Source organism: Mastomys coucha, unplaced genomic scaffold, assembly GCF_008632895.1.
Source record: "Mastomys coucha isolate ucsf_1 unplaced genomic scaffold, UCSF_Mcou_1 pScaffold5, whole genome shotgun sequence".
Lineage (NCBI taxonomy): Eukaryota > Metazoa > Chordata > Mammalia > Rodentia > Muridae > Mastomys > Mastomys coucha.
In genome coordinates, this window is record NW_022196911.1 from 113,185,195 (window position 1) to 113,192,353 (window position 7,159).

A 7,159-nucleotide genomic window follows, 5' to 3' on the forward strand; every position below is an offset into this window, starting at 1 on the left:
GGAAGGTTTTTTTAAAGGCTAAAACTGTGAAAGGCACCTTGGATTTTTGCTCAAGCCAAGAACTGGTCTATTTTGCCAAGATTAAGTGGTTAGAGTGACCTAAAATAATCTTTGAATGTCTGTATAAGGAAGTTACAGAAATCATAAAGCGGCTAGTCATATCCTTGGCATGGCAACGCAAACGATCTTGCCCGTGTATTTATGGACGGGGCCATCTGTCAGGGTTGTTGGGAACTTGTCTTCCAGGAATTTGAACCTGGGATGAACAGTTATTAGGTATTAAGATGGAGGCCTGCCACAAAATGGAGTTCCGTTGGCCATCACAGACCACATGTGTATCTGGTACCTGCAAGTTCCCCTTGGATTTGGGATCCTCTGTGCTACAAGCTCTTCTTTGTTTGGTTGGTTTTGGAGACGCCACCTCATGCATCCCAGGCTACATTCCTCCTCCAGAGTCAAGAGCAGAAGGGATGAATGAGTTGATGCCTGGTGGTGCTCTGAATGCTCTCCTTCAGTCCAGAGCCCCGCCCACAAAATAGTGGCATCCATATTCAGGATGGGTCTTCTCAACTCAGTTACTCACTCAGTGTTCTTAACCGCTGAGCCACCTCTCCAGCCCTCAACTCAGTTACTTCAATGATGTAAATTTATTATAATCTCAAGAAGAAAAAGAGGAAAGAAAGAAAGAAGGGAAGAGAGAAAGAAACACACAGTCAAGAAACGCAGAGTTGGGCTGGCGAGATGGCTCAGTGGGTCTGCTCTTTTGAAGGTCCTGAGTTCAAATCTTAGCAACCACATGGTGGCTCACAACCACCCGTAATGAGATCTGACACCCTCTTCTGGTGTGTCTGAAGACAACTACAGTGTACTTATGTATAATAATAAATAAATCTTTGGGCTGGAGGGAGCAGGGACTGAGTGAATGGGGTTGTCCAGAGCGAGCAGAGGTCCTAAATTCAATTCCCAACAACCAGATGAAGGCTCACAACCATCTGTACAGCTACAATGTGTACTCATATGCATAAAATAAATAAATAAATCTTTTTTAAAAAAGAAGCACAGAGTCAAGGGGAAAAAAGGTTTATTTTATGCGTATGAATGATGTTTGGTTTCGACTCTGTCTGGGCGCCTTGTGCATGCTTGTACCCTTGAAGGTCTGAAAGGAGTGTTGGAGCCCTGGAGTTGACGTAGGGCCAGTGTGAGCAGCCTTGTAGGTGCTGGGAATCAAACCCTGGTCCTTTTTGCTAGAACAAGATACTCAGCCTTATTTCCAGCCCCATAAATAAAATCTCAGAAAAACAAAATAAACAGGCAAACACACAGTGATCCACACCTTTACCAAAGGCTTGCAAGGCAGAGGCAGGGGAGCTCTGTAATTTTCAGGCCAGTCCGGTCTACTTTGGAAGTTCCAGCTCTCTGTGTAATCTTGTAATCCTGCCAAGATTACACAGAGAGACTCTGTCTTAAAAACAAACAGGGGCTGGTGAGATGGCTCAGTGGGGTAAGAGCACTGACTGCTCTTCAGAAGGTCCTGAGTTCAAATCTCAGCAACCACATGGTGGCTCACAACCACCCATAATGAGATCTGAGACACTCTCTTCTGATGCATCTGAAGACAGCTACAGTATACTTATGTATAATAATGGATGAGTCTTTGGGCCGGAGTGAGCAAGGACTGAGCAAGCTGAGTTGACCAGAGTGAGCAGAGGTCCTAGAAATTCAATTCCTAGCAACCACATGAAGGTTCACAACCATCTATACAGCTGCAGTGTACTCACATGCATGGGATAAATAAATAAGTCTTTAAAAAACAAAACAAAAACAAAAAAACAAAACAAAATTAATCAAACAAAAAATGCTAAACAACAAACCCTTAAAAGCTAGGCTTTCTGCTTGTGCATTGATTCCATATTTATTAAGAGAAGACATACACAATAGGTTTCTAGAGGAGTGTTATAAACTGGTGTGAAAATATACAACAAGATGTGTATAGGGCCTCTAGATAGAGACACACAAGAAGGGTTATCTAATGAGCTCAGTCCAAGTACAGAATGAGATACTTCACCTCCTGTTCCCATCATAACAAGAAGGCCTGTGGAATAACATGGATCCGTCTACCCACAACAGGTAGACGTTGAGATTCAGTCAGGAATCGGTCCTGGCCCCACCTGGTCCAGATCTTCACTGTGACAGAGAGGGGCTGGAAGAGAACACTGGAGTCACAGAGTCGCACAGGTGACAAGGTTCAGGGCTGACACCTGCTTTGCCTTCATGGAGGGGTTCTCGGGGCTGGCTGGAGAGTTCACTTAATCCCCTGGCAGCAGTTCCCGGGGTGCCACAGACAGACAACCTGGTCCTTCCTTATCAAGACTTCTAAACCAGAGACCAAGGAGAGAATCAACCACATAGATCATGCTTTGAAACAAGACGGAGAGCCAGGGGAGAGCTTCCTCGTGGGGAGGAAGGGCTGTGCAGAGGAGACCAGGTGAGGAAGGAAGCAGCGTTGGGTGGGAGTTAGGTGAAACGTAAGGAACCAGGAGTGTCGGGAGCGTGCTTCCTGCTTTAGAGATTAACAAGAAGTCAGTGTGTGTACTGACCCAGACAGGATGTGGGAGGGGCCTTATAATTAAAATCTCCTCCTGCCCCAGAAAACCTCTCCACAGAGGAGGAAGGGAAATAACACCAATTTGCTTAGTGAATTCTCATGTGCACTCTGAGAGGGCAAAGCTAGAAGGAAGTCTTGCCTGTTTTCTGTAAAATTTGCATTTGACCAGGTCTTGACCTGTTTTCTGAAATTTGATGCTCCACACCCTATGTTCCGCCAGATAATTTTGAAATGTTCTAGCAAGTTTCTACATAACCAAAAAAACCTTTGGTAACCCCCAAGCCTTGCAAATTTTGGGGTTGTATGAGCCCCAGCTTTTCCTATGTTTAACACTATTTTCTCAAACCCTGTTTTAGGGAGATGGCCCCTTCTGGCAGGAAATAAAGCATGCTTAATTTGACCAAAGGATTTGAGTAATGGTCTGTGGTGCTTTGAAGATATTTGACCCAGGGAGTAGCACGATTGCGAGGTATGGGGTTGTTGGAGTATGTGTGGCCTTGTTGAAGGAAGGGTGTCACTGTGGGGGTGGGCTTTGAGACCCTCCTCCTAGCTGCCTGGAAGATAGTAGTCTGCCACAGACTGGGTTGTTTCGGAGACCCCTTGTTCCAGAAGGTGATACAAGTTCTGGCCTGGTGGGCAAAGAATTTGTCGAGTGACAAACAGACACAACACAAGAAGTGTGGTATCTGAATGCAATTTGTACAAAGTGAAAATCAGGCTTATATAGTATACAGAGAACATGGCAAACGACAAAAGTCACGTAGGCAGGAGATGGCTACATCAAGGTCAGTGAGAGCAAGCAGCCATGTGCCAAGCAGAGGAGCAGTGGTGTCTTTCTTCCTGGGCTCTTTTGGTAGCCCCAAGATAAATTCTCTGGATCTGTCTGAGGCAAGTAGCTGAAGGTCTATACTAGCATTCCTTGGCTTTAACATAGATAATTTGTGACGGAAGCCCTACAACTTCTCTCTGGTAGTAAAACAATTCTGCTTTGTGTGAGACTGCTCTGACAATTAGTGCCTGACTGCTATCTCTAACTCTTGAGACACCCTGTCTGGTAAGACAGCTTCTTTGTAAAGATTCCAAGCTAATTACAGCTAGGAAATCAATTAGATTATTGAAACACTGTGGAGGCCAGGAAATAATGTATAATCTCAGTTTAGCTAATAACGAAGTATTTCTTAGGGCACTTCTATGCCTGAATAAAGAAAGCATGCAGATCTCTCCACAGACTTTAGCAGAGACCAATCTGGAACACAACTGAGCTAGGAGATGTCAGTGATTGACAACCTCAGGAGACTGGCCGGAGCATATGCCTCGGGTCTATGATCAGGTTTTTTCGCCTGTCATACAGACACAACTGAAGTAGACAAGTTCTGTGTGACAGTAGTCTTCTCGTGTTTGCCTCTGAAACAAGTAGAACGCTCAGCTCTTTCTCCAGTGACATGCCTGCCTGGACACTGCCATGCTTCCTGCCTTGATGGTAATGGACTAACCTCTGAACCCGTAAGCCAGTCGCAATTAAATGCTGTCATTTATAAGAGCTGCCTTGGTCACAGTGTCTCTTCACTGTTGGGGACCAAATGACACTTGGCTGAACCTGCCCCAGCTGGCCCTGCATTGCTGAGATAAACATCCTGCCCCAGCTAATTGAGAACCCTGAGATTAACATCCTGCCTGACCATCACAAGGATCCGGCTTGGCCCTGAGAAAAGAACATTCACGGAAATCCACCCCCTCCCCACCTGCTACCCCGGAGCTCAACCCCAGAAGATTTTGTAACCTTCCATCTCCCTCCTTCCTCTCCCCCCTCCAAGATTTTTGCTTTAAATATGCTCTGCTCCACTAAGTAAACGACTCTTGACAAGCAATGCTTCCTTGAGTCCTGCCTTCTCTCTTGCCCGTTCTTATTCCAGGTTGTATGTCCTCCTCGCTCCCCCAAATAACTTGGCCTGCAGGTCAGGTGGCGCCCAACGTGGGGCTTGAGGCACAGACCCCTCCAGACAGACCCCCAGAACGAGTGCTCAGTCATCAGCCAGAAGATTCAGACCTGTCACCCGCAGATCGTCTCTTCTTAGGTAAGTCAGTCTGTCTCATATTTCAGAATGGGCCAATCCTTGTCTAAGGAGGCAACCTTTATAAAGGACCTCAAAACTTTACTCAGAGAGAGAGGAATACGGGTCAAAAAGAAAGATTTGATCTAATTCTTTATCTTTATTGATGAGACATGTCCTTGGTTTATGATTGATGGGCCAGTTATCCACCCCAAGAAATGGCAGAAGGTTGGTCGTGAACTTAATGAAAAAATAAAACTTGAAGGAGACAAAGCAATCACGGCAATGATCTTTACGTTTTGGGGTCTCATCCGAGACATTCTTGAGGGCGCTGATTCCGATTCAGGGAAATGTCAGCTCCTTTCAGTTGCAGAACTCTGTCTCTCACAGTCCCGGCCTGGGTCCCGTCCCCCTTCCCGTCCGCCCTCTCACTCTCTATCTCAGGCCTCTATTTCCTTTACTCTCACTGATACGCCACAGGTGGACTGTCAGATTCCGCCCTTGCCTGCTGCCGCTCCCGCTGCTCCCCTCTATCCACCTCTCCCCTCACAGGTCCTTCCGGTTCCTTCCCCTTGTCATCATCCCCCTCCCCATGACGACCCTTTCTCTGCTGCGGAGAAGGGCCTTTGCCACACACACTTTGCGTGACGGCGGTATTTGAGGCGTAAACTTCAAGGAAAGTCAGTCTCCTGCCTCCGCATTGTCGCCTGGCACCCCAAACTCAGAGCTGGCCCAGATATGTCCTCGTACTAGTGTGCTAGGAACTCACCAAGATATCATTTTCTTACAGCTAGCAAGAGAAAATTCGGACATTGCTTTCTGACCTTCTCCAATGTTCCAATGTCCTAGCCAAACCCTGGCTTGGAATGTTAAGCCATTCAAACTAATAGCCTCCAACATTATAGGGTATTAAAGCTTACAGAATGAGAGAACTATCCCAGGACAAGATCAGGTGAAATCCTCATTCTTAGTCAACATAGGCAGGCTATATTAGATTTGCAACTGAATCACTCCTAGGAACTAGCTTGGCAGGTGTTCCCCACTGCTAACCTCTGCTAGCCCAGAAAGGCTACATGGTTGAGGAGCTTGCTTAGGCCCACCCAGTCTGTAACCATAGCAACGAACTGAAGAGGAACTATCTGCACCTGGCTTTTAGAAGCCAGGTCACCTTAGTCAGAGCTAGCTTTCTTTCAGATTGTAATCCCTGTTTAGTTCCTGCTAATTAACATGTATTTACTTTGCTGCTGACTCATTGTGTTCCTAAGGAAGGGCGATGTACCTGCACCTTGTTTTCATGTATCTTGACCGTTGTACCACCTGACTTTTTCAAACCCTTCTGTATCAACTATATAAACCTGACTCCATATTTGAAAAATACACTCAGACCTTACACCACTCGTGTCTAGTCTGTTTGTCAAAGCCGAATCCCGTGCCTACCTGGCCAGAACCCCTCGTCCCGCGGAACAAGGGACCCCATAAGAAATCCCGGTCCGCGGCAGGCCTTTCTAAACCTCTCTGCGCTCCAGTCTTCCGCCAACCCATAAAACCCACCTGCGCCCCATAAAACCCCAGTCTGCACCCATAAAACCCACCTCTTCTCCTTCTGCCCCCGCTGCCTTCCTCGCAACTCCCGAACCACTCGACCCTGGCGATGCTGCCACCCTTGAGGAGGAAGCGGCCCATTATCATTCTGAAGATTGGCCTCCCCCAACCCTGTCCTCTGCCCCTCCCTTGCCTCCTAACATCGCCTCTGCCCTTCCACCTTCTTTCTTAGACATGAAGACTCGCCTCGTCTCCCAAATTCAGGAACTGACCGAGATTCTTCAACTCCAGGAATGCTTTTCTCACCTTTCAACTCTCTGCTCTTCCTCCTCTAACGCTCATCCCTGTCTCTCACAGCACCCCTCAGTCCACTCGACTATTCCTGTCACTCGTTCTCAGACTACTCGAGAGCCTGCTCCTGCCTCTAGTCCTCGTCTGCCTCAACCGCCTGTCACTTGGTCCGCCACATTCCCGTCTGCCCCAGTCCCTGCTCCTTCTTCTACCCCTTCTCGCCTTCCTTCTTCCTCCTACTCATGAACACTCTGATTCGGAGGCCTAACAGTCTCCTAGCGACCTTAAACTTGATAATGAGAATGAAAGTGAGACCGATGACTCAGTTCCCGTCCCCACGGTCTATCACCGGCTCCCATTCAAAAAATTAGAAAAACTCAATTCTGCTGTCAGAAACTATGGCCCAAATGCCCCCTTCACCCTCTCCCTATTAGAGAGTATCAGTGGCGATGGCTACCTTACACCAAACAAGTGGCTTTCTGTTATTCAGTCTGTTCTGACTCGGGTCCAGTTCCCCACCTGGCGTGCTGATTGGGCCGATCGTTGCCGCTCCTTGGCTCGCGCCAACAGCCAGAGTAGCTGTGCCTCCACCAGACGGTGGTCACTAGACAAACTTCTTGGCCAAGGCAAATATGCCTCTGATGAAAAACAAAGAGGCTTTTCATTAGGA